The sequence below is a fragment of the Sebastes umbrosus genome, chromosome 9 (assembly GCF_015220745.1).
Source record: "Sebastes umbrosus isolate fSebUmb1 chromosome 9, fSebUmb1.pri, whole genome shotgun sequence".
NCBI lineage: Eukaryota > Metazoa > Chordata > Actinopteri > Perciformes > Sebastidae > Sebastes > Sebastes umbrosus.
In genome coordinates, this window is record NC_051277.1 from 30447407 (window position 1) to 30470920 (window position 23514).

A 23514-nucleotide genomic window follows, 5' to 3' on the forward strand; every position below is an offset into this window, starting at 1 on the left:
GTCTCATGCACTAAAGTCAGGATATAGTGACCGTTTTATAAAAATAACTGTTTTTTGGGGCGCCGCTGCAGCTCACCTGATAGAGCGGGCCCCATGTACCAAGGCTCAGTCCTTACTGCAGCGGCCCAGGTTTCAAATCAGACCTGTGGCCCTTTGCTGCATGTCATCCCCTCTCTCTCTCCCCTTTTCATAACTAACTCACTCTCTATCAATGAAGGCATTAAAAAGCCCAAATTCATAATCTTAAAAAAAAAAAATACATTTCAATCATATATTTGCTCCATTTCTACCCACTGCAGCTTTAATGACTAAATGACTTGACTAAAGACCAACATTTTTTTCAGAGGGCCAGACACCAACTGCAGAGGCCTGACCCACGGCGAGCACCCCCCCCCAGCAAGGCAGATTGTAGCTTCTGTCAAAACAGCAGTGAAAGCTGCAACCCCCATCTGAGAGGGTCAGCTGGCCTTCACACACAGTGCAAGACTGGCAGCCGAAATTGGACCTGGAAAGACAACACAAACTCCCGGAAAGCATCACTGACCGCACCTAATTCAGACATATAGTGCTGATGACAGAGACATCAAAACAGGTGGTCCCGCCGGCACTGATTGATCACCGAGACCACTGGACTGCACAAAAGCAAGGTACAAAACGCCCGCGATCAAACCTAGAGATAAAGAGCATGCAATATTCATCAGTTCATTTTATCTCCAGGCAGTATGCGGTCGATGGCGATGGTATGGAGATAGAGCGGGGCCAACAGTAAGCCCTGATCAACAAGCAGGCCCTGTTTGCTTGGCTTCCCTCGGATCTGATTCATCTTCCCATGCGAACCGCTAATCCTTTTATGTGTACTGTTGTGAGACTGAGATAGGGCCATGCGCCTTCATGTGAGCTACTTTGTATCAGTGTATGTGTAGATTCCCTTTCCCCCCGCCTGATCTGATAAAAAGCAACAGGAATGTGTTTAAATACACATCCTGGCATTCGCATTCATCTCACATGGTTTTCATCCCACATCGCTGTTAGTCGCGACAGATGATACACGCTAATACAAATGTCCTGGAAAGGGTATTTTTGAAAATATTAAATAAGAAGGAATTTCCGTCAACTTGCATCTTGTCAAGACTATAATTCAATGTGAAACAGTTACGTAATTCATTTATTAGTTACAAAAAACAAAACAGACTTAGTTTAAAGCTACACTTAATCATTTTATATTGACAACGGATATGTTTTGTGAACAACTGTGGAGAAATATCAATATCCAACTCTGCAGTTCCCCTCAGCTCTACGGAGCTTTTTAGCGACTACATTTATTGACTAACTGGTGAACATAGTAGAAAGTTGAGCAGCTAAAGAGCAAGATATTTCCCTCGAGAATAGATGAAGAGGGATGTATTTACAACTTGTTCTGCTACCCCCAAAGAACATACATAGCAAAACAGATAGGAAAAAAATAATAGTATGGTGGCTAAAAAGCCAGCATTATAAAAGCGACATCTCTAAAACCTCTAACTGCAAACAAGGTCAATCATTAGTCTTATGAGCTTTTACTCTATGAAGGTTTTATATTTGTAAAACTTTCCCGCAGCCTAGAACAGATTTAACAGATTGAATGAAAAATAGCTGGGACTCTAAGTCTCTACATAGACCTCTTTAAAGGAATGGAAAGATATGTGCTACTTAGCATTAGAATGTTGTTGTTTTTTAGCTTAGCTGGCGTCGTGTCTGTCGTGGTGTTGGATGACCCAGCAGAGGAGATTTGGTTCCTTGTGTCGAATGCTGTCATTTGTGACTGTATTCAGAGGCCTGTACTACGAAGCAGGGTTTAGGGCTAGCGAGGTAACTTCAGGGTTAACCTTTCAGGGTTTTCAATCCTAAAATGTTGGTTCACTTCCTACCGGGGTAGATCGCCATGGTAACTGACGCTGAACACCTAACCTTCTCCGGAGCAGGTTATGTTCCAGATAAGAGATCAACTCATATAAAAGCACCGCCTACTGACCAATCAGAGCTCGTTGCGCAGATCGTATGAGAATATTACACAAATACGAAGTTACAGTCATAATCCAGACTAAAAACAACACGGTTTAAACTGACAAATGCAGGAAGGACAGCTGGCTGTATGCTGTGGGTGCGTCACCGGTCACAGGCGGAGTTAAGGACTCATGGACCCTGGGAAATGTAGTCCACTGGCCCTTCGCCATTTTGAGTGTTGTGGGTCCGAACACCGTGGAGGCATGCAAGAAAAATTGTTTTCTTCAAGAATTCAAGGTAACGATTGATATACAAATGGCCATTTTGGGGGTGAAGTACTCCTTTAATGTGGCAAATGTTTTAATGTTAACTTTTCCTTTATGGAAGCTGCAGCATCAGACTTCATTAGCTTTGGACACATCAACAAATCAAATGACAAAGTCACCATACCAAGAAATAGTCCATGTTCAGAGGCATGAACAGTACTAGAGAAAATTGTAAAATTGTAGATCTTCCATAAATCAAGTGGGTTTCCTGTCTGATCCCGATTGCCTCTTTTTGAAACAAGGTTTTTCATCCCCTTCTAAGGTGTCCGACTCATTTTCGTGAAACCTTAATTAAACCCCTTAAGAGACCCATTGTTTTAAAGTGTCTAGCTGCTGGAGATCTTTTATCACAGCTTTTGATATTATTATACATTCTGTAAGACATATCCTGAATTATGTTTTTGACTTTTCGACAAAGTAGAAACCACATGGGCACTTTAATAAAATGAATTGAGTATTACAGGTTATTCAGCCCCAGACTTTCATCTTCCTCCCTGAATGGAGATTAAGAGAAGAATCCCCCTTAATCACTGCTTTAGAATTGGCAGAGTTTCACCAGGAGGAACCACGTGGGTGGAGGGGAGTTGAGGAAGTGCAAACTCATCCGCTCTTACAAGAATATCCCCCGGATTAATGGCACATTGGTCTGTAGATAAAAATATGTTTTGTAATTTAAGGCTTCACATCTTGTGCGATAGGGCAAGAGTGGACGCAGTGTTCCTGTGGAGCTGTCTCAAGGCCTTCGACATGCATTTAGTTCAGTCATAGCCTTTAGATGTGATGCTGCCCCAAAGGGGAGAAGCTTGTATATCACTCATGTCACCATCAGAAATGTCTCCTAATCATCATTAGCTGACAGCAAGGCTCTCTGCACATGATCAGCAGCAGAATGGCTTTGTGGTAGCATGAGCCGTTGTTTCCCTGTGAAGAGAGTGAAGTTGGCAGCTTCCACCTCGGGCATTAAGCTCCTCCCGGATTTTTACGCCTCGGCACTGCAGTCAAAGTTCAATACGTTTCAACTCTGAGCTTGTTAGTCAACCAGTAACAGGTGTCCATGACCTAACCTGCAACGGCCTGTGATGGATACAAATTACAAAAAGGTTTAAAGGGAACCGATGTAAGAATCAGAAATTGCTTGTTAACAGCGACACCTGTTTGCTGTTAAGTCAACGATAGTCAGCGTCCTGTTGCTCGCGCTCGCGCTACGTAGACGGGTCCCTCAGGACTGCTACAACAACCTAACTGTTGCGTTGGCTAACGGAAATAGTATAGCTCCTCGATAAGAAAGGGAAATTTTGGACTGTGTTGTACAGGCCTATATTTGGACATTATCATTGGACCAACGCGACGTCAATATTGTATTCTTCTGGTTGTTGATTGGTAACGGAGGATGTCCTCCCTTGGAGTGTCATTTTACGTGTTTTACGTGGTTTTGTCACAGATTAGCATGAAAAAAATTAAACACTTTGTGAATTGATAGAAGAGGTTTCGCCTCAAGGGAGGACAGCAGGACCCCGTCCTCCCTTACCCCCACCACCACTTTCTTGCCTGCCTTGCAGGTGTCTCTGTTGAATCATTTTAATCAGAATTCAAATGATGGATGAGACTCGATTATGGTTTTATTTCAACCAATTACTCATATTTTGATCTCCGTCTTGCTTCAAAAATAGAGGAGGAGCAACCTCCTCTGCCTCTGTGGACCAGCCTCCCCTGATGCCGGGATATGCACAATCAATTGTCACGTGATCCATGTAAACATCATATCCCAGATAAGACTCAAAACCGGAAAACTACTGTGCATATACACATACTTGATGGTTTTGCAGCCAATGTGTGAAGACTACCTAAAGTTGAGAGGCTTTAAGGCTTTAGGAAAAAATGCTCATTTCTTCCAGAGGCTGGGTTTAATGGGTCCCAGAACATTCCAACTACATCACCATAAGATCAACCACTCCAGATTAGATTTGGAAACCACAATCCCGGTTTTAGGAGGGCGATGTGTGTTTTTCACGAGTAATCTCTCTTTGCGTGTTCATGTACATGAACAACTCATGTGTGTCTAACCCATATGGTTTCATGTCAGTTACAGATTGCTTTACATGCCGAAACAAATAGGACCAAGCCTTCTGTCGGATTCTTCTAATAACTTTCCCGGCGTGCTTTCATGTTAACTATTTATATGCGCATACAGTTCTTGTCACGCAGAAATTTGTTCCTGGAAATCAGCTAATACGTGCTATAATTGATCCACCAGCATGCAGCCTTCACCCACATATTTTTGTTCCCATGAATTTAGATGAGCATATTCTCCACGCATACATATGAGTTATTGTTGTTTGCAGAGGAAAAACAAAACTTTAATTGCCTGTTAGTTGTTATGTCTTCCGACTGCTCGATACTGTATTTGAATTTCCACATGGCTGACGATCATGTAGGGAGATTTAGTTCACCGATGGCTTAAAATACACACGGTAGTTTAGTTAATTTGCCTTTTTTAACTGCCTTATGCTGGTTGATTGCCAGACGGCAGCCCCAAAAAAAATCTGAAATAGAAAGTGTAATTTCATGAAAAATTCCCTTCGGGGGAGACCGATAATGCAGATTAATTAACCAGCGAGCCATATGCAGATGCAGCCATGGTAGATGTCCCACTTTCTGACTGCACACCGGTGAACTAATGCTGGTTAATTATGGCTGCACTGCTACTCCCTCCCCAAGAGGAATCATTTGGAAAATTCACAAGGAATTCTCTAAGAAAATTAGGTAATTAAGGTGGAGGGAGAAATTGAGGACAGGAGACTGGAGAAGTCGAAGGTATGTAGTGTACGACAGGAGGAAGATTTTTTCTCTCCGCACCTTTTCTCACCCTGAAACACTAGGAGACGTGTATGTGTGTGTATATATATTTCACTATGAACCATGCAATTTTAATCTGTCCAATAAAACAGCTCCCCAGTGCAGCAGCGGATCGCTTACAAGGCTGTAAAAGTTTGATGCAGCTCTTGTCAGGTTGGATTTAGCGTCCTGGGCTCTGTAAATCGCCCGCCGCGGCAGAGCGTATGGCCGAGCGCGGAGTGCCGGATCTCGATCCTGATTTATTTATCGTTGTCTTGTGTCTGCCAGGACAGGTAATGCGGCGTGGCCTATTTCTGTTCCTGCACTATACTGGGATGTATCAGGTCCTGTGCCACTTTAGTGATGACTTAACATGCAGGACATGTCGTTGTTACAAGCAGGCCTAAATTTATGACAATCAACGAACTGTAGCAGTCACAATAGTACTGAAAATTTAGATTTTTTTTCCACAATATGTAATATTGGTGCCCTCTTGGGTCTATGGTAGATAAAACATGATAAAGTGCCCTCTAGGGTGCCCTTTCAGTGGGGAAAATGTAACAACGTGCCCTAGGCTGTCCATCCAGTGGAGAAATTGTGATAAAGTGCCTTCTAGGGAGCCCTTCCACTGGGGAAAATGTGATAAAATGTCCTCTATGGTGCCCTTCCAGTTGATTAAATGTGATAAAAAAGCCCTTTAGGGTGCCCTTCCAGTGGAGAAAATGTGATAAAGTGTCCTCTAGGGTGCCCTTCCACTGGGCGAAATGTGACAATGTGCCCTACGGTGCCCTTACAGTGGAGAAAATATAATAAAATGTCCTCTTGGTGCCCTTCAAGTGGAGAAAATGTGATAAATCGCTTTCTAAGGCGCCCTTTCAGTGGAGAATATGTGACAATGTGCCCAAGGGTGCCCTTTCAGTGGGGAAAATGTAATAAAGTGCCCTTTAGGGTGACCTTTAAATGGAGAACACCTATAGGCTGCCGTACATACTAGTAAAGTTTCTGCGTGCTGGTGCCCGTTTTTATATATATTTTTTTGCCCCTGCCCCGCACACAGCCCGATTCCGCCACTGAGCACATTGTTTAGTGTTCTGTCTCAGTTTCCCCAAACTCATTAACCAATTGTTCCAGGTGCAGCATGCAGCCGTTTTCAGCAAAAAGATCTCTGATAAACCTGCTTTATGCTGCCTGTCCAGCACCAAACGGCAGACAGTCACAGTTAGAGACTTGCTGGGGTGGAGCATTCAGCAGCAAAAGAGCCAGATGTTGAATATTAGGAGTTGAGTGCATAGAGATAAACGGTTGGTGGCGCTTATTATCCAGTGGGGTGCCATTAAACCATTGCAGAAGAAGAGGACGCAACAACATGACATAATTACAGCCGCAAGCGACAGTTTGCGGGTTCAAGCTTTTTTCGCTCAAAGCTGATTGAGCAAAGGCATAATATAGCCTAAAATGCTAAATATGCCACGCCAACATGCACCAATCAATATGACACCTCAGATCTTGTTTAGTACTTGCCCCAAGGCATGTGCACCAAATTTGGTGAAATTCTGTAAACCAGGTTTTGAGCTAAAATTTGTTGGTATTTGTGGCACCCCCTATGGGTTGAGCTAAAACAGCTTTGGTACACATACTACCAATCACATACTGAAGATATCTACCAAGATTTATGATGATTGGAATGGTCAATGAATTACGGCCAATTTCTTGCTAAACTCTGACTATTGCAAAATGTGTTGGTTAGCAGCTTCAAAATGCAAAAATATATCAACAAGCTTTATGCAGCGTTTGATGAGATTGGTCCAATAATGATCCACAGAAAATTTGGTAACAATTGTCCTTACTGTAAATTTAGCTAATTTGTCCCTTTAATCTAGTTTAAAGATAGTTTAGTACTGACAATCCACCAGGTTGGATGTGTCACTTCGGTTCTGTTTACACCGGTCTGTTAGTTACACATGCAAATATTTCAGACAGGTGTTGCCCTCATGGAGTATTTGCAATCGTTTTACACAGTTAGTGTAAGAATGTCATCAAACGTATTTAGTGAGTTAGTTATTGACAGGACAAACAATGTCGTATGTTTAGGTTGACCCGTAGCACTCCCTAGTGGTTGATTAGAAAGAAACTGTTCTATTGATGTGCTGAGTCGTGTTCTTTTAAAGTGCATTGGTCAATATCTGCAAAATGCAATGACATAGCAACAGGATTTAGATTAAGTTTTGATAAGTTTGTGAAGCTTTTGCTATGTCACAATGAAAGTTCTTGCATAATTTGACAATGATGACAAACAATCTATTTAGAGATGATCTAAAGGTGTTTGAGAGATTGCTGCGACTGTCATCAAAGTCTTGACTCAACAAACAGAAAGAGCGAAGAGATTGCAACATGTCAAATGGGACAAAAGAATAGGAAAAACATAAATGAAATCATAATGTACAGATTAGTAGACATTTATATGTTAGGACATACACAGACAAGTAATTACATAGAATGGAATCTTTGGTGAAAATATGAAATATCAATGAATTATATATATTGTATAGATGTTATAATAAGTAATTATGGGGATTGTTTTTTGCCTTTATCGATACAAAGACATAGTAATGAAAGGGGGAGAGACAGAGAGTGGTTAACGTGCAGCAAAAGGTCACTGGTGGGTTTCGAACCCAGGGCCTCTGCATTAAAAATGAAAAGATTGTCCAGTTGGTGGCCGCTGTACCAGCTAAGCTAAAGCAATATGTTTAATGACCTCTCGTTGCAGTGAACTAGACCCGTAGTGTGGCTTTTCTATAAACGTCAGCACCACCAAGACTTAAGAGGGCGCTAATTTCACAAATAGGAAGGTCAAGCACCTGAAACCAACAACAGAAGAAGACCATCTTGAATAAAAACAGGGTGAAGTCACAGTTATCATAAACTCTGGATTCTTCAAGACGTCCACACATCGGAATGGCTTCACCAGCGAAAAAAGAGAAAATGGACGACAATGAAACAACAGTTTGCGGCTATCTGCACAGTGTCAGTGATATTCAGCTTTCCAAGAAAAGCCAAGCGCCGTATTTTAATTTCTTAATTCAGACAACGCGAGAGGAGTTTCACCGTGGAGTTGCTTTCTCGTCTGACAAACACAGCAGCTTTCAACAAGCCGCCAGCCAGAAATCTCCGGTTAAACTCTGCAACGTCCGAAAAAGTCTGAGTAAGTTCACGATTTATTAAATGTCATGTATTTTTATGAGTTAAGTCGAGTGTTGGTGATACAATACACATTGTGTATGTCTGTGACAACGTGAATTTAATGTGTGTGTTATGCTCCCCCTCCTTCTGATCATGCTGATCCTGTCTCATGCCTAATCTTGGTCTGTGTTCCTTCTCTCCAGGTGTGGCTGCTCTCTTGATTGGGAGTCAATACAGAGGGGGATGGGATTTTGGGCCAGGTTAGGCCAGGCCAGGCCAGGTCAGGGTTTAGTTTGGGGTTATGTTGTTCAGGGGTAGAGGGAAGCACCCGGTTCCGCCAGCTCTGTAAGAGCTGGGCTGAGGTGGCTTCCCCTCTTTTGTTCCTTTTTGCCGGCTCACCGGTTCAGTTAGTTATGGGTAAAACGTTAGGGGTTAGTTTGGTTCTTTTACTTAACTTAGCTCTTTTGTTAATTATTGGTCTACTATTTCTGTGTTGCTCTTAAATAAAAACTTGTATATCTTTTGAAAACTCTTGATTCTTGTGATTATGTTCGACCTCGTCAACAAGCTTTTCTCGAGGTCGTAACAGTGTGAATAAATTTTAGCATTGTGGTTCTATAAAGGCATACAGAATGGTAATGTTGTAGCAAACGTGTATTTGTTATGTACAGAAACAAATGTGGGTAAGCTAGTTGTAGTTCGTTAGAGCGCAGTTAAACCAGCTGGCCCTGTGATTAGAGTGCGCGACTAATGTAACGTTTACGGTAATGTGAATGGAAAAGCTGTGAAGCTGGTTGGAAGACACCGTGTTTATACAGCCATGAATGTGACCGAGGTGACTTTTGAATTAGAATGACATCTAACGTGCACAAGTGATATTAAAACCTGTCTTGTTTTCTGTGAAAGGTTTGACTGCAGACTCTTTCGAGGTCGTGGTGAACAGAGGGTCACGTCTAGAAGCAGCTGACGTCGGCTTTCGGCCCAAAACACCTAGTGGAGAAAAAGCCATGACGGTCGCTGAAGTTTCCGCATTAACATCTCACCAGAATGTAAGTGTGTCTGTCATTTACACGTGGTCTAATGACATGATCTCTAGTTTACTGTGCATGTATGTATGACACAGAAGCATGAAAGTGATATAATAGGATAACATTAGCCGTGTCACTCTTTACATATTGAAATACTGTAATGCTTTAGTTTCATCCCAATTAAAGTTTGGCTGTATGTAATGTTCCCATATGAAATCAACTGTAATACCTATATTCATATTGCCTTGCCAAACTGCTGTTTGAACAACGTTTTAGTCTCAGCGCTAAGTTGACACAAATACACTAACATGTTAAGAATCATGATTAGTAATACAAACAGTTAACTTATATACATACAGCTGTTGTTGTACTTAGTTTAGAGCAATGCAATATTAAGCAGACTAACAAGCTGTAGTGATATATATAACACGCCACCATTGAAGGACTGAAAATGCATGGTGGAACCTGAAATGACTTCCATAACTTCAAATTCAGCTTTGTAGTACAGGCGCTTGGTTCACTATAATCGCGTTTCTGCTTGGCAATGTATGAACTGAGCCTTGGGACGCATTCAAATACACATCATAGGGCAAAACTGTGAATGTTATCAAAGCTAAGCATGAGGAACATTTAGTGTTACATAGCACCACAGAGCATAATTGTGTCAACTTCAATAACATCATGCATGTAAACTATATTGATTCTGTGTTTATAACGTCTACAAGCTACAGTGAACGTGTCTCACTTTTCCATAGAATAACACGTCCTTGTTGTAGTTCGTGTCGTTGTTGTATTACACAAAGATGATTGTTTACACAAAGATGTTCTTTTGTTTTTACAGGTAGGAGAAATATGTGTGCAAATCCTCTGCAAGCAAAATCATCAGCGACAGGGGAACGGAGATGGAGATGTAGGAATGTTGGGTGGCAGACCATACTGGCAAAATTAAACTGCTATTATGGGAACAGCAGATTAATCAATTAAACGGCAACAAATCGTACGCTATCAAAAATGTTGCTACGAGACTGAAAGACAATATAATTAACCTCACGTGCACACGGACCACAGTGTTTGTCAACCAGAAGACCAGGAACCACAAGTGCAGGTAGTCAACACTGCTATTTCAGCAGTGTGTTTGTCAAATAGGAGAATATGCAAACTTTGTGGAGGTCGCCAGACAGCGTTTGACTGTAAATGCAAAAACTTTCGCTGTGAAGGATGCAAGTTATTGCAGCGCAGCAACGCCTATTGTGCCCAACATCAGTGGCACCATAATTCTGGACACACGGGACAACAGGACCATCAGACTGACCTTGCCAATGTCGGTACTGAAAACGTATTTACAGACATTTCAAACCCATCTGATGGCAGATGTGCAGGACATTGAAGAGCATTTTATTGATGGAGACAGCTTTGAAGTACATTACAACACAGAACTGATACTTACAAGCATTCACCACAATAATGCACCCAAAGAAGGCGTGGCGCAACAAGACAAAAGTGACAGCAGCAGCAGCAACAAAGACATAGATGACTTTGACGACATTGATGTAGATGCACTCTTCCAATAGCTACAGTCATATTGACATTCTGTGTTGTGCATGTTCATAATGTGTGCACATAGAAACACATTCATTGCATGGTGTGCATAACATAACAAAATCCCATTTTTGTTCCTCACTTCTGTCTCAGCATATGTCTTTGTGTGATTTTTGTACTCCAGAGTTCTTCTGTAACATACAATACTGTATGATGAGCAATTTGTCTGCATATATACATGCAGTCTACTGTTACAGACACTACTGACACTTTAGAGCAACACGTGATCTAATTTGCACTGGTCCAACACACAACCGTAACGGTCACTGTGATACTTGGACGACTTGAATACAGGTCACTTTGTTAACCCTTTTGTACACAACAAATTGTGACTCTTGTGTTAAAAATTGAGAGCAGCTCAAGGTGGCTGTGGTTGACAAGAGCCCGTAGTTGGAACCCTTCTGCAGGTGAAGGCTAATGTAGTCTCCACTGCCCCACTCAGGTGAAGCGTACAGGCTAAGGGGCGAAACGCTTGTGACCCTGAGATACCTGCTGAAGATGCGGAAGGGTTCCCAACAATGTGAATGCTCTGACCACCCTGCCACCAATGAATACTATTTAGAGGAGGAACTTGCAACACCATGTCCTAAGTTGCTCCTGCAGTTTCTGCTTGTAGCAAAGCATCTCTGATGTTTATTTAAGTGTCAAATATTTTATATTATCTTTCATTATTTTGTGCGTGTTATAAGAGTTGTAGTTTGTGCATACAAGTTGTAGTCATATTTAGATGAATATATTTTTTATTTGCAATAACGTACTTTGTTAAACATGAGGATTTAACATGCATGTTTAGGTTTTTGTATTTAGCTGTGAATTTGTTAATAGTGTGGTTTTGGCTTTACACAGCCTGCAAAGTTAATGTGAAACACTTGCTATGTATATAGTTGTAAAAAATGCTTAGTGTCATGCAAGTGAATAGTTTTGCATTGAACAGCAATAAAAGTTTTTGATTGGTAACTATGTAGTTTATTCATATATTTGAACGGGAAACATTAGATGTTGTTGGGCAAAGAGCGATTTTTGCTAAAACATGATGTAATTTTATTACACTACTTTATTAATTCCAAACAGTTATAAAAGTGAGATCAGATATCAGGTGGCTTTAACAAACAATGAAAGAATGAATAACAAGGGTCAATAGTTTAGTCAAAAATACACTTTACTAAGTAACCCAAACATAAATCTCTGACATGAATGGGGATATTTAAATGACACAAAGCAATATTTCAGCTTTTCCATGAGTAGACAAAGGCAAGTATTGTGGCACTAAAACATAAATGTTATTCAACAATATTCAAGAGCTTGTCCAAGAGATGTATTTGTGAATGGGTCAAGTAGACACTGTCAAATTAACTGCATTTTTTCAAATCGCTGTGATGTCAGAGTGAAAGTTCTATTCATGACTACAAAATAATGACAAACAAAAATCAGGTTTTGAGATGATTTAAAGGCGTTTGAAGATTGCCGTTACTGTCATTAAAGTCCTGGATTGTGTCACGTAAATCAACAAGATGGCTTCATTTCAAATGAGACAAAAGATTATGAAAAAATATGACAATATGTTACAAATTTTGTGTTATGTTTGCTTGTTGTAATCTGTATTCTATAGATTAAAAGAGTGCCAGTCAAACCTCAGATGCACAAAACGGGAACTAAAAGAAGGACATTGCCACTGCACTTTAATGCATTTTGCTTTTATCAAAAGTTTTACGGCTTTTTTTCTCATGCCTAAATTGAAAATGAGCATTTGAATGGAAACGCAAGTGATAACTATAGGCAAATATTAAACATCTTGATCACCCCCTGGTGGCTGGCTGCAGTATAGGTCCCGCCCCCTCCATGTTGGCGGATAGGACATGGACTAAAAGGTCAAAGTTCACATCAAAATGTATTTTTCCGAAAGATGTTTTCCTTCGCGTTAGGTAGATCTTATCACGCTGATGTGTTTTCAAGTGTTAATTTTTCTTATAAGTTTGGTTTTAATTAGTTATTTGATGCTATATAAAAAGGGGGGTGAGATTGACAGCTGCTCTGAATGAAGTAGTCATGGAGCCGGAGGATCGGGAATTGTATGAGAGAGGAGATGCAACTTTAACTTTCCATAACCATAACCAGTCTGTGTAAAAGAACATATGTCAATTTGATCACAAAAGTAGTTATCGAGCTTTTATAGTTAGTTGTTGTGTCTTTTTAGCCAAATGGCTACAGTGGTGCTAACGTAGCAGCTAGGTGGCTCACGCTAGCGTGATTGGCTCGGGCGGGTATGTGGGCAGGACCTCGATGCCGCAGCTCCATCCCCCCTATCACTACTGCACAGACTCTGTCTCCAAATAAGATCAAAATCTCAAGATGGCAGCTCCCATATTCAGGATATTTTGGCTTTGCGTTTGTACAGTAGGAGGAAGTGGAGACGCGTCGTCCATCTTTATAATACAGTCTGTTGTCCAAAGCAAGAAAAAACCACAAGAATCCTAACCTGAACTAGAATGGCACTCGGAGAGCGCAGACCTCCGCCAAGGTGCCCGAATACGATTAGCTCCACTCTACATTCAGCTTGCGCCATCATCCACGTGTATTTGTGTTTATGTTGAGATCAGCTGTACGTAGCGGAGCATCGTAAAACTCTTCGTTCAAACTGGACAGAAACAAAATAAAACTCACCTAAACCGTCGTCGTTACTCTTTCCAACAATCAGCAAGTGTGCTTTGGTCGAACTCAACTGTAATTTAACCGAGTTTAATGTGAAAAATCGCCGAATCTACAGTTGTCTTAAAGTTCTGGCTGATCGGAATTTTTTTAAAAATTCCTGAATCTGGATCATGATTCGGATCGCCACCAAAAATCTAATAGATTGTTTATTGTGCCACACCCAAAGCCCAAATTTCATTCAAATCCATCACGGACTTTTGGAGTAATCCTGCTTACGGACAAACAAACACCGGTAAAAACATAACCTCCTTCCTAGGCCTTTGGCCTTGCCGGAGGAACTTGCCAACCCTCCCGATTTTTCCGGGAGACTCCCGTTTTTCATTCGCACTCTCCCAGTTTCTTCCCGGGGTCACAATCTTCCCGATATATGGCACATTTTCCCACCTTTTTTTCCTTTTCGTAATCTCAACCCGTTTCTGGCACTGTACAACGTATATAAGAGATACTATTAGCCTAGTTTATACCAGAGATTCACACAAGGGGCGATTATCATTCAGTTTTCTTTCCTGAGAATTAAAAATAAAATTAAAAGCAAGCCTATTTAACAAAAAAATGCTCTTGCATTATACTTATTAGTTAATTTTCATTCTTTAAAAGTCGCCAGAATACAGGAAACAAAGTCTCTCTGGGGAGGACCCCCAAATCCCCCTGCTTTGGTTTTGAAATCCTCCCCATTTTTGAGGTCTCAAAGTTGGCAAATATAAGCCTCCGTGTTATTACTTCACTACCTTCATAAGTATAGGTGCAACTCAAGCTCAATCCTCTTCCTTTGTGCCGTAAATGGAGCATCCATTTCCCAGGATGTCATTATTCTACCAGCATTACATTGTGCAATCAACATTTACTTCATAATAATAAGTTAGAGCAGAAAAACGTGTCTATTGCCACTTAAATATGATGAATAACAATTCCACTGGTGTTGGATGGAGGCCACAACTCATCTCAGCTGTGCTGTCATTTGTTTGTGGTGCTAACAAAGTATCACAAATTAAATGGGCCCTTGTTTCATATAGCAGCTTAAACAACACTAACTGGTCAAAGTAACACAACAGGTTGCGACTACAATCTCAAAAGAACAACCAATGTGTGTGTGTTTGTGTGAGACAGACAGAGGGCGTGAAGTACTGTACCCATATATCAGAGTGTGAATACATTACATCCGTGTAGGGAGAGAAAGACAAAGTGTGTTTTGAGTGGGGAAAAATAGTTAGTTATTCATATGTTTGTGTGTTCGTTTATGCATTTCTACGTGTGTGTGCATGTGCACTGTGTGTTTTATGTGGAGGTGTGCATTTCCGAGTCAACGCTTTCTGTACCTTTAAGCGAGTTAAGCGAGTGTGTGGGTGTAAAGTGTTGTTTATCTCTGATATAACCTCCTGTCTCTCTAGTCTGTTCCAGTTAAAACAGCTGCAGGTAGGATGGTACATTATGCTACTGCAATCCTTCATTGTTTCCTCTCTCGTTCCTTCGTTGCCTCTCTCTCTGTCTGTCTTATAAAAGTAAATACTTTTCATTCTCAGCTTAGTCTTTTTTCTATTTCACTCCTCAGACAACGTTAAATGCTGTAGCTGTTTGACAGTCACCTGTTTCAGTCGGAGTCACGTGTCGAAATAATGAACGGACTAGGTACGGTGTCAGATTTATATTATACCTAGTCCGAGCAAATTATGTTATTTCACACGTGCAGATATTAACCGCCACTCACACAATAGATGTCCTCTCTCTCTCTCTCTCTCTCTCGAAACAAAACATAGGGAGGGGAAAAGATGGCACCTGTGTTTATAGAACTAAAGCAGCGAGCGCACAGAGAAGCCAACATGAATCGGTCAATCATGAACGGACATTCATGGTCCCCAGAGGATGAATCCTGATCATTTTGGTGGTCCCCTGAATTTTATATCTATCGCCGCCTGCTGGTCAAAATGTTCACGGATTCGGTGAAACATCTAACACATATTTTGGTTAGAGATGCACTGATACCGATACCGGACCGGATCAGATATGTGGTCGATGCTGACTCAAATAGCTGCATCAGATATCGCTGACAATGGGGCCGATCTATTGAAAGAGGACTCTATGTAAGAATCAGAAATTGCTTGTTAACAGCGACACATGTGGCCTTTAAGTCAGCGAAAGTCAGCGTCCTGTTGCTCGCGCTCGCTCTACATAGACATAAACGAGCATCAGTGTTACGTTCCCCTCCGTTTAAGGTCCAGGGGATGGAGGGAGTAACAAAATAAATTTGTAAACCCAGGAATGAGAGAAGCTGGCAACAGGATTGTGTGCAAAATAATTACACAATTTATTAAAAAAAATACGAGAAGTTTACAAACACCAACTGAGAACTACTTTCTAACAGAAAGCGTGGGTGTAAGTATACAATTAAATAAATAAAACAATAACCAATGTGAAAGCACTCAAATTAAAGCTACTGCTTACAAAGTGCAGTAAAAAACAACCCGGAGGTACTCAACTTAAACCTCCACAGAGGCAGCGAACAATCAGGTAGTAAACAACTTAACACTACTTCCTAACAATATAGCAATAAACACACTTAATTCACAATAGACCCCTGCTGACTCCAACACACCCGTCAACCACCACACACAGTATTGAATACTGCTGTTTGGCCCACTGGCAACATTCTCCTGCTCTTTTATACTCCACCCTGATTGCTGATCAGCAGCAGGCTGTGTACCTTCATCTACTGCAGCTGCACAGGAGGGGAGGAGGGCGGCACCCAAGGAGACAGAGTAGAGGGCACAAAAACACAACATACATGCAACACACATCAGCTAAAACCACAATATCACTCTATATTTCAGCTGCTTGGCAGTAATGTTAGCTGACCAGACGGAGGTCTCTCCATGAATCAATGCTGATCCTAGTGTTGGCTTATCCTGCGTCAGCCTCCCGACCGTGGTCAGAAGACCGTGTAGTTTGTGTTGGAGTCTGAGTCTAAACAGCGTAGCCACACGCGAGCGCGCATGGGACACCGACCCGGATTGATTTATACGTGTAAGAAGTTACAAACAGTCCCTTTAAATATGTATTATACATTATATACTGAAATTTGAATTCCTGTTAAAGTTTTGACCAATTTGTTGCTGCATTAAAAAGGTTTACACCTGTGAATTGTAATTCCTGTTAATTTCGAAGATTTTTTTTTGCCAAGTTGTAGGTGAACGATTTATTATTTTAATAATAAATAACAAATCACTAAATTTATATCCATCTATTTGTTGCTAGATGAAAAGTTTAGGGATCACCAATAGTTATTACAATTCATCCTGTGGCAAATATGAATGTAATGTCATGGCAAATAGATGTCAAGACAACAACGTCAACCTGTGGGAAGCAAAATTCCATTCAATTCATTCAATATTTGTCTAGGTATTTTGGTCTGGATCAAAGTGGTGGACCGACTGACATTTCCATCCCTGGAGCTCTGCTACTAGCTTGACAAAAATATTAGTTCAATATTTATGACGGGTAGTTACTGTAGACCTGTCAGTCAATCTGTCACTTTGCTACGGTCTCCAGGAAATAAATCCAGCCTCGGGGGGGAAAGGGAATCCTTCCTCACTCTTTCATCTCTGATCACGGCCTCCAGAGTACCTCTTACCATGACCAGTGTGCTGACATGGACTAAGCGCCCGGACACGCCAGGAACGGCAGGAGCGCATGGCAGCTGCGTGGCGTGGTGGCTGCGTGGCGTGATGGCTGCGTGATTCGTGCGTTGGGCGATCAGCCCTTTCTTTCTACATGGAGTTTGCATTTTAATGGCCATTTCATTTAATTATAAATATAATTTATATTTATTTTAGACCGAGAAAGGTTAAGAAACGTGTGGTAATTTGTAAATAATAGTAATAATCCTCAATTAAAACTCCGTACTATATTCATTCATGGAGCTCTCCAAGTCACTGCATGTTCTAGAACACTGTCCGGCACATATTTCAGAATAAAAGCCTTGAAGCCTTGAAATGAAGGAATTCTGTCCACAGAAAAAAACACTTGAGGGCTTTTATTTTGAAATGAAAGCAGGAAGTGTGGATTTAAAAATAAGTATTTACTTTTTTTTCATCTCCATCACACATTCTACAGATAAACATCGAAACTGTAGTAATCTTGCTGATATTATGTTAATATACAGTCAATAGATCACTATCACTGTCTGTTGCTGCTGTGAGACGCACGCGGCAAAAATAGGCAAGACCTCTATTCTCTAGCTGAGACGCTCATGAGACGCAGTGTTAGGACAGTGTGGCTGCTCTAACCTGTTAACACGGATGCTGAAATAAAAAACAACAGGTAACGCAGCCGCCACGCGCTCCTGACGTTCCTGGTGTGTCCGGGCTGTTACACTGAAGCCAATGCATGCACATACAGTACAGGTAACCGGGTACTGCGTTCTCCACTGATCAACATGCTAGCCTGCGATGTGATAAGCCAAAACACAACGAGCTGCTTTCAAACTCTGCAAGTAATCACAAACATTGTAACTGATTTATTGGACAATTGCAAGTGTTGCATTTAAATCAAGGAACTCAGAGGTAACTCTGACGCAACATGACAACAATAGAGGCAACTGGCCGGTCACAACATCATTTATTTCCATGTCTCTTTCTTTATAATAAAAATATCCCCTCCTCAGCAACGGTTCTGGTTAATGTGCTCAGTATTTAACCCGCCAACATGAAACTGATCGGGCCTGATGTTGAATGAACAGCTTCATTAGAGCCAATGATGAAGACTGAAGCTGCGGTGTCACAAGTCATCAGCCTCATGTTGCTGCAGATAAACACTCACACAAGGGTACATCTCTGTGCAAAATTTCAAATATTTTCTAATAACTATTCACTAGATAATAAGCAGGATTGCTGTCATCGCGGAAACCTGGTAACTCATACGGCTTGCCTTTCAAAACTCAATTCAGATGTGACCTTGTTGACATAAAAGGACTTTTTCTACATAAATGTAAAATACTTAATTATTAATTCATGTGCCTTGAAGGGTTTTAGAGGTGAATATATCATTTTGAAGTAAATCACAAAACCATGGTATAATCACCATAACCAAATGAATGATAGATGATTTTTAAAGCATTTGTACTGATACTGCTTGTGATTCTCAACATTGTAAGACCTAAATTTGAGTTGTTTTTATCAGGATTTTTCTTCTTCTACAGTCACAACAACATTTTAAACACACAATTACAGTAATTGTTCAGACCATTTGGTTGTAGTACACACACAGATTGGAACACAAATAAAAAATAGTCAAATTGTAAAACTTACCCTACGACAATGCAAGCTGTCCCAGCCCACAGGGAGACAAAGAGGGACATTAATCAGGCTTAGTTTGTGACAGTCACAACACTGACAGAACGCTTTTCTTGTGCTCTTTCTTCTTTTGACTGCCAAACACAGCTTGGTATATTCACGGTATAAAGTTGATATGGTGACAGTGTCAGCAAACAGTTGCCTGTTTTGCGCATCCAGTAGACACGGTGAAACATTACACACACATTTGGAGTCATGTGTCTGGCCACCTGATGAATAGTTAGTCCAATATTCACTCTCCTGAGTGGCACAGACTGGAGCTGGGATGCACCATCTCAGTGATCCTGTTTGCGCTGGCGTAAATGAACATGCTGGTGAAATCTGCAGAACCAGAGTACAGGGGCCCCGAGTCCAAGTCCGGGATCCGCCAACCACCTATCCGCGCCTTCATGGACGACTTAACAATCACCACAGAGTCGGTGCCTGGAGGCAGATGGATCCTGAAAGGGCTGGAGAGGCTGATGGAATGGGCCAGGATGTCCTTCAAGCCAGAGAAATCAAGATTTCCTGGCTTTGAAGAAAGGCTGAGTGGTGGAAAAGTTCCGCTTCTCTATCGCGAGAACACAGATCCCTACCATTTCGGAAAAGCCTGGGGAAGATGTTTGACAGCAGCCTCAGGGATACAGCATCCATTAAGAACACATGTGAGGAGCTGGATGGGTGGCTGAGAGATGTCGTCAAGACGGGCCTTCCAGGAAAATTCAAGGCCTGGGTCTACCAACACAGGATTCTGCCAAGGATCTTGTGGCCACTGCTCTTCCACAAGTTCCCGATCTCCAACATTTCAGACCTGGAAAGGAGAGTCAGTTGCTACCTGAGGAAATGGCTAGGTCTACCGAGAAGCTTGAGCAGCATCGCCCTTTACGGAAACACCTGCAAACTGAGGCTCCCCTTCAAATCCATCGAGGAAGAGTTCAAGGTCTTGCGTGCAAGGGAGGTGCTGCAGTACACCTGCCAAGTGTGAAGTAGATCGGATGAACGGTTCTCGAGATATGCGAAGGACACACACACACACACACACACACACACACACACACACACACACACATAGAGACAGACAGATTCCTTGCTTTATAGTTAGATTGTTGAGAGCGGTGAAAGTGAACCGAAACAGTAAAGTTGCAGACCAGAAAGCTAAAACAATAACCTAAAACGCTCTATAAAGCTGCAGAGTTGGGTGATATTTGTTGGTGGGTTCTTCACTAAAAGAAACACCTTTCACTTAGTTATTTGACACATTGCTAATATACTATTATTAATTAGTGCAAGAATATATAAAGTCACAATAGCAACAACATAGCAGTAAGGCACTTATGATCTATTCTTATATCTATGTTCATGATTATTCGGTCTTGATGGAGACACAAAGGACACATTAATGAGTACCTAATGGCAAACAAACGTTCACATTGACAGAAGAGTTTTAAGCTTCCCACAATAGCCCATACTGTATGCAAGGCACCATTTCATCAGGAGTCAAAGGATTTTCTTTTGCAGAGGATTTAAGTCGAATAACTGTGATTGTATCCTCATTGCTTCACAGGGCTAAACCAACCTATTTATAAAACAATAACCGGTGAACCTGGTAAAGACTGCTGTGAGTGTTCAACATGCTTTAATTGTATTTGTGTTTTCCTTTTAAATGTTATCTAATCTGGTACAATAATAAAAGCCTGTGTCTTGGGTAGGTAGATGAAAGTAGTGATCCATCATACACGTGAGTGAACGAGACCCATGACAAATCAATTGGCCTAACTAGTTTTCTCTGCTTCTCTACAAACAAACATCATCAATACCAGCTCTCAGCCTGCTACTAAAACGACATCCGTGATTCACTTAAAGGCGTCAGCCTCAAGTTACCGATCCCACTGCGATGCCCGATTGTGTTCTTGTCTGCTGTTAAACAAGAATCGGGGAACGCCTATTAAAAGAAATAATTTGTGTTTTTACATATTATATACAGTATTTAGTAGCCTGACAGATTCAGTCGGTAAAATCACAGCATGTCGCTCTGTTTTGACGGGAACAGATTGCGTCTCGGAGCTGGGGAGCACTGGAGCAACTAAGTGTGTCTCTAAAAGCTTTCCACCATCTCTGTCAAAGCAGCTAATTAACAAGACAACAAATAGTGTCTGCTGTAAAGAGGGAAAGAGAGTTTTGTTGTACAGAGGGATAACATGATCCAGTGAATGTTTACGTGTGGATGGCAAGCATTGATTTGAATGCGACGGTCATTAATTACACGTCACTGGCGGTCATTAAATGTGGATTATTGTTCATGGGGTATGCACATAACATGCATTTATAATATGTATATATTTAAAGGATAATTCAGCTTTATTACAACTTTTTATTTTTGGTAGTTTTCAGGAAAGACAGCTACATCTCTTCAACAAAGTCCAACGGGGCAAGAAATTCGAAGGTTCAGACGATTCAAGAGGTCAGCCACATTATCTAAAGCAAATTATAAAACTCAAAGAGAGTATAAGCTAAAAACTGTGTGCGCACAATTACAGCATATACTATTAAAAGTTGAACTGGACTTTGGTCTGTAAACTGGGATGGATGTTCACAACTGATATGCAAGATAAGATCAAATAATGCTGGGTACACACTAGATGACAATCAAGCTGATTTTGGGCCCGATTCCAGAGCTTTGCCTTCCGGCTCAGCTCCCTCTTCACCACGACGGTCCGGTACAGCGCCCGTATAACTGCAGACGCCGCACCGAATCGCCTGTCCATCTCAGGCTCCATTTTTCCCTCACTTGTGAACAAGACCCCAAGATAGTTAAACTCCCTTGCTTGGAGCAAAGACTCATTCCCCAAACAGAGAGTGCAATACATTGGTTTCCGGCAGAGAACCACAGCCTCATGGTTGGTTGGTTGTTTAAGTATGGAAGTTAGGTGACAAAATCTACTTAGTTAGCTTTAGTAAAAGATTGTGGTTTGGGTTAAAATAACTCCAGCAGTGCTGTAACTAAAGTACAGAAGTTTTGTGACAAATAAATCAAATTTGACTTGACATGAACACCAGTATCCTGGGCGAAAGTCCGATGTTTGTTGACCCACCCATCCACCACGACCTCCTCCCCATCCTCTCTATACTTTCTGATTCACAATTACGTGGAGTACATACTAATTTATTTCGTGCTGACAATCACGGAAAAAAAAATTGTAATTTGTGTTTACGTACACGAAAGAATACATTCAATTTTGTGACTATTTCACGAACTGCTGTGCGACTGGGCTGGTTGTTTCCAGATCAGTGAATCAGATTCAGACGTGCATGCTACGTGTAGATAGGAAGAATTTTGCTTATAATTGTATAATCAGTCTGATCAATGCACTCACGTGCTGGCGCCGCCCATTCACATTGGGCCCGCTCACGGAAATCGAATGCCCGCCCACAGATTAATGTCTGCTGCTGGGTTTGCGAGGCAGAAATAGTACAGATACATAGAGAAGTAAAATAAATAATTAGAGGTACCAGAGCAAGAGAAGACACCATATGTGATTAGCTGGAGGCAAGGGACACCATATGTTTGTATGTGAAATAAACAAAGTAAATGTATAGAATGCAAATAGAGCCTTTGTGTACCCACGAGTCATATAGATCCTGTCTCATTGCCTCCGATGGTGCTGGAATAACATTAAAAGAGATTTTCATTTGCTTTTTTTTTTTCACTTGGGTTAGGGGGGGAACAACAAAGTCTAATTGGGTTAAGTGTTTGATACTCAAATGTTGAGATTTTGGGTCATGTGTCACTTTCAAACCCACATTCCAGTAGTTACACACATGCTCTACGCTCACTCACTCTTTGTAAGGAATCCAAGGCAACCGGTCTCATCCTGAATGTGAATGTTTTGTTTTTTGGGGGTTTTGTTGGAATATAATACCATTTGGTCAGTTTTTGCCATAAAGGCTGTGTAAAGGAAATTCAGAGATTTGTTTCTAATACATTATAAATGTTGGAAAATAATTACTGAAAACATGTGTAAAGGCTGTGAACATTGTAGTTCTGGATTTTGGAGTTGGCCGTTAAACTGTTTTTCGCCAAGTTTTTTTTAGGATTTTTTAGGTGGGGCTGAAATCATGGCTCGATGACACACTGGAGTCATCCTTAACATAACAACAACCGTCTTCAAAAACCTGGTTTTGGAAAAAAGGGTTATCTCGGCTAGCTCAGTCGGAAGAGCAAGAAATTTATAGTCCCAGGTTCGTGGGTTGGAGCCCCACGTTGAGCATTTGCTCTGTTTTTGTATTGTATTTTTATGATTGTAATCCATCCCATGTCCTATGTACTGTATATTTATTCTTTTTCTTTAAACTTGTAAAAGACGTCTGGGCGGGGGGCGCTGTGAAACTCGCGGCCACGAAGCCGCGAGCCAACCTCACCCCGAGCCTTTCCAAGCCGACCGACCGCCTCGGATGAGACGTACCCGGCGGGGGCCAGCCAGTGCCGGGGAGAGGTCCCGCGACCCACACCGAGCAGCCATACCCTCACCC

General features: G+C 41.4%; 1 long non-coding RNA gene across 1 annotated transcript; it reads right to left on the reverse strand.

Moving 5' to 3' along the window:
• Positions 1-22179: 22179 nt before the first annotated feature.
• LOC119494728 lies at positions 22180-23040 on the reverse strand. Its single transcript, XR_005208281.1, has 2 exons — positions 22693-23040; positions 22180-22646 (listed from the first exon to the last, which is right to left on the reverse strand). It is a non-coding gene; the product is annotated as an uncharacterized LOC119494728 (long non-coding RNA).
• Positions 23041-23514: the final 474 nt, after the last annotated feature.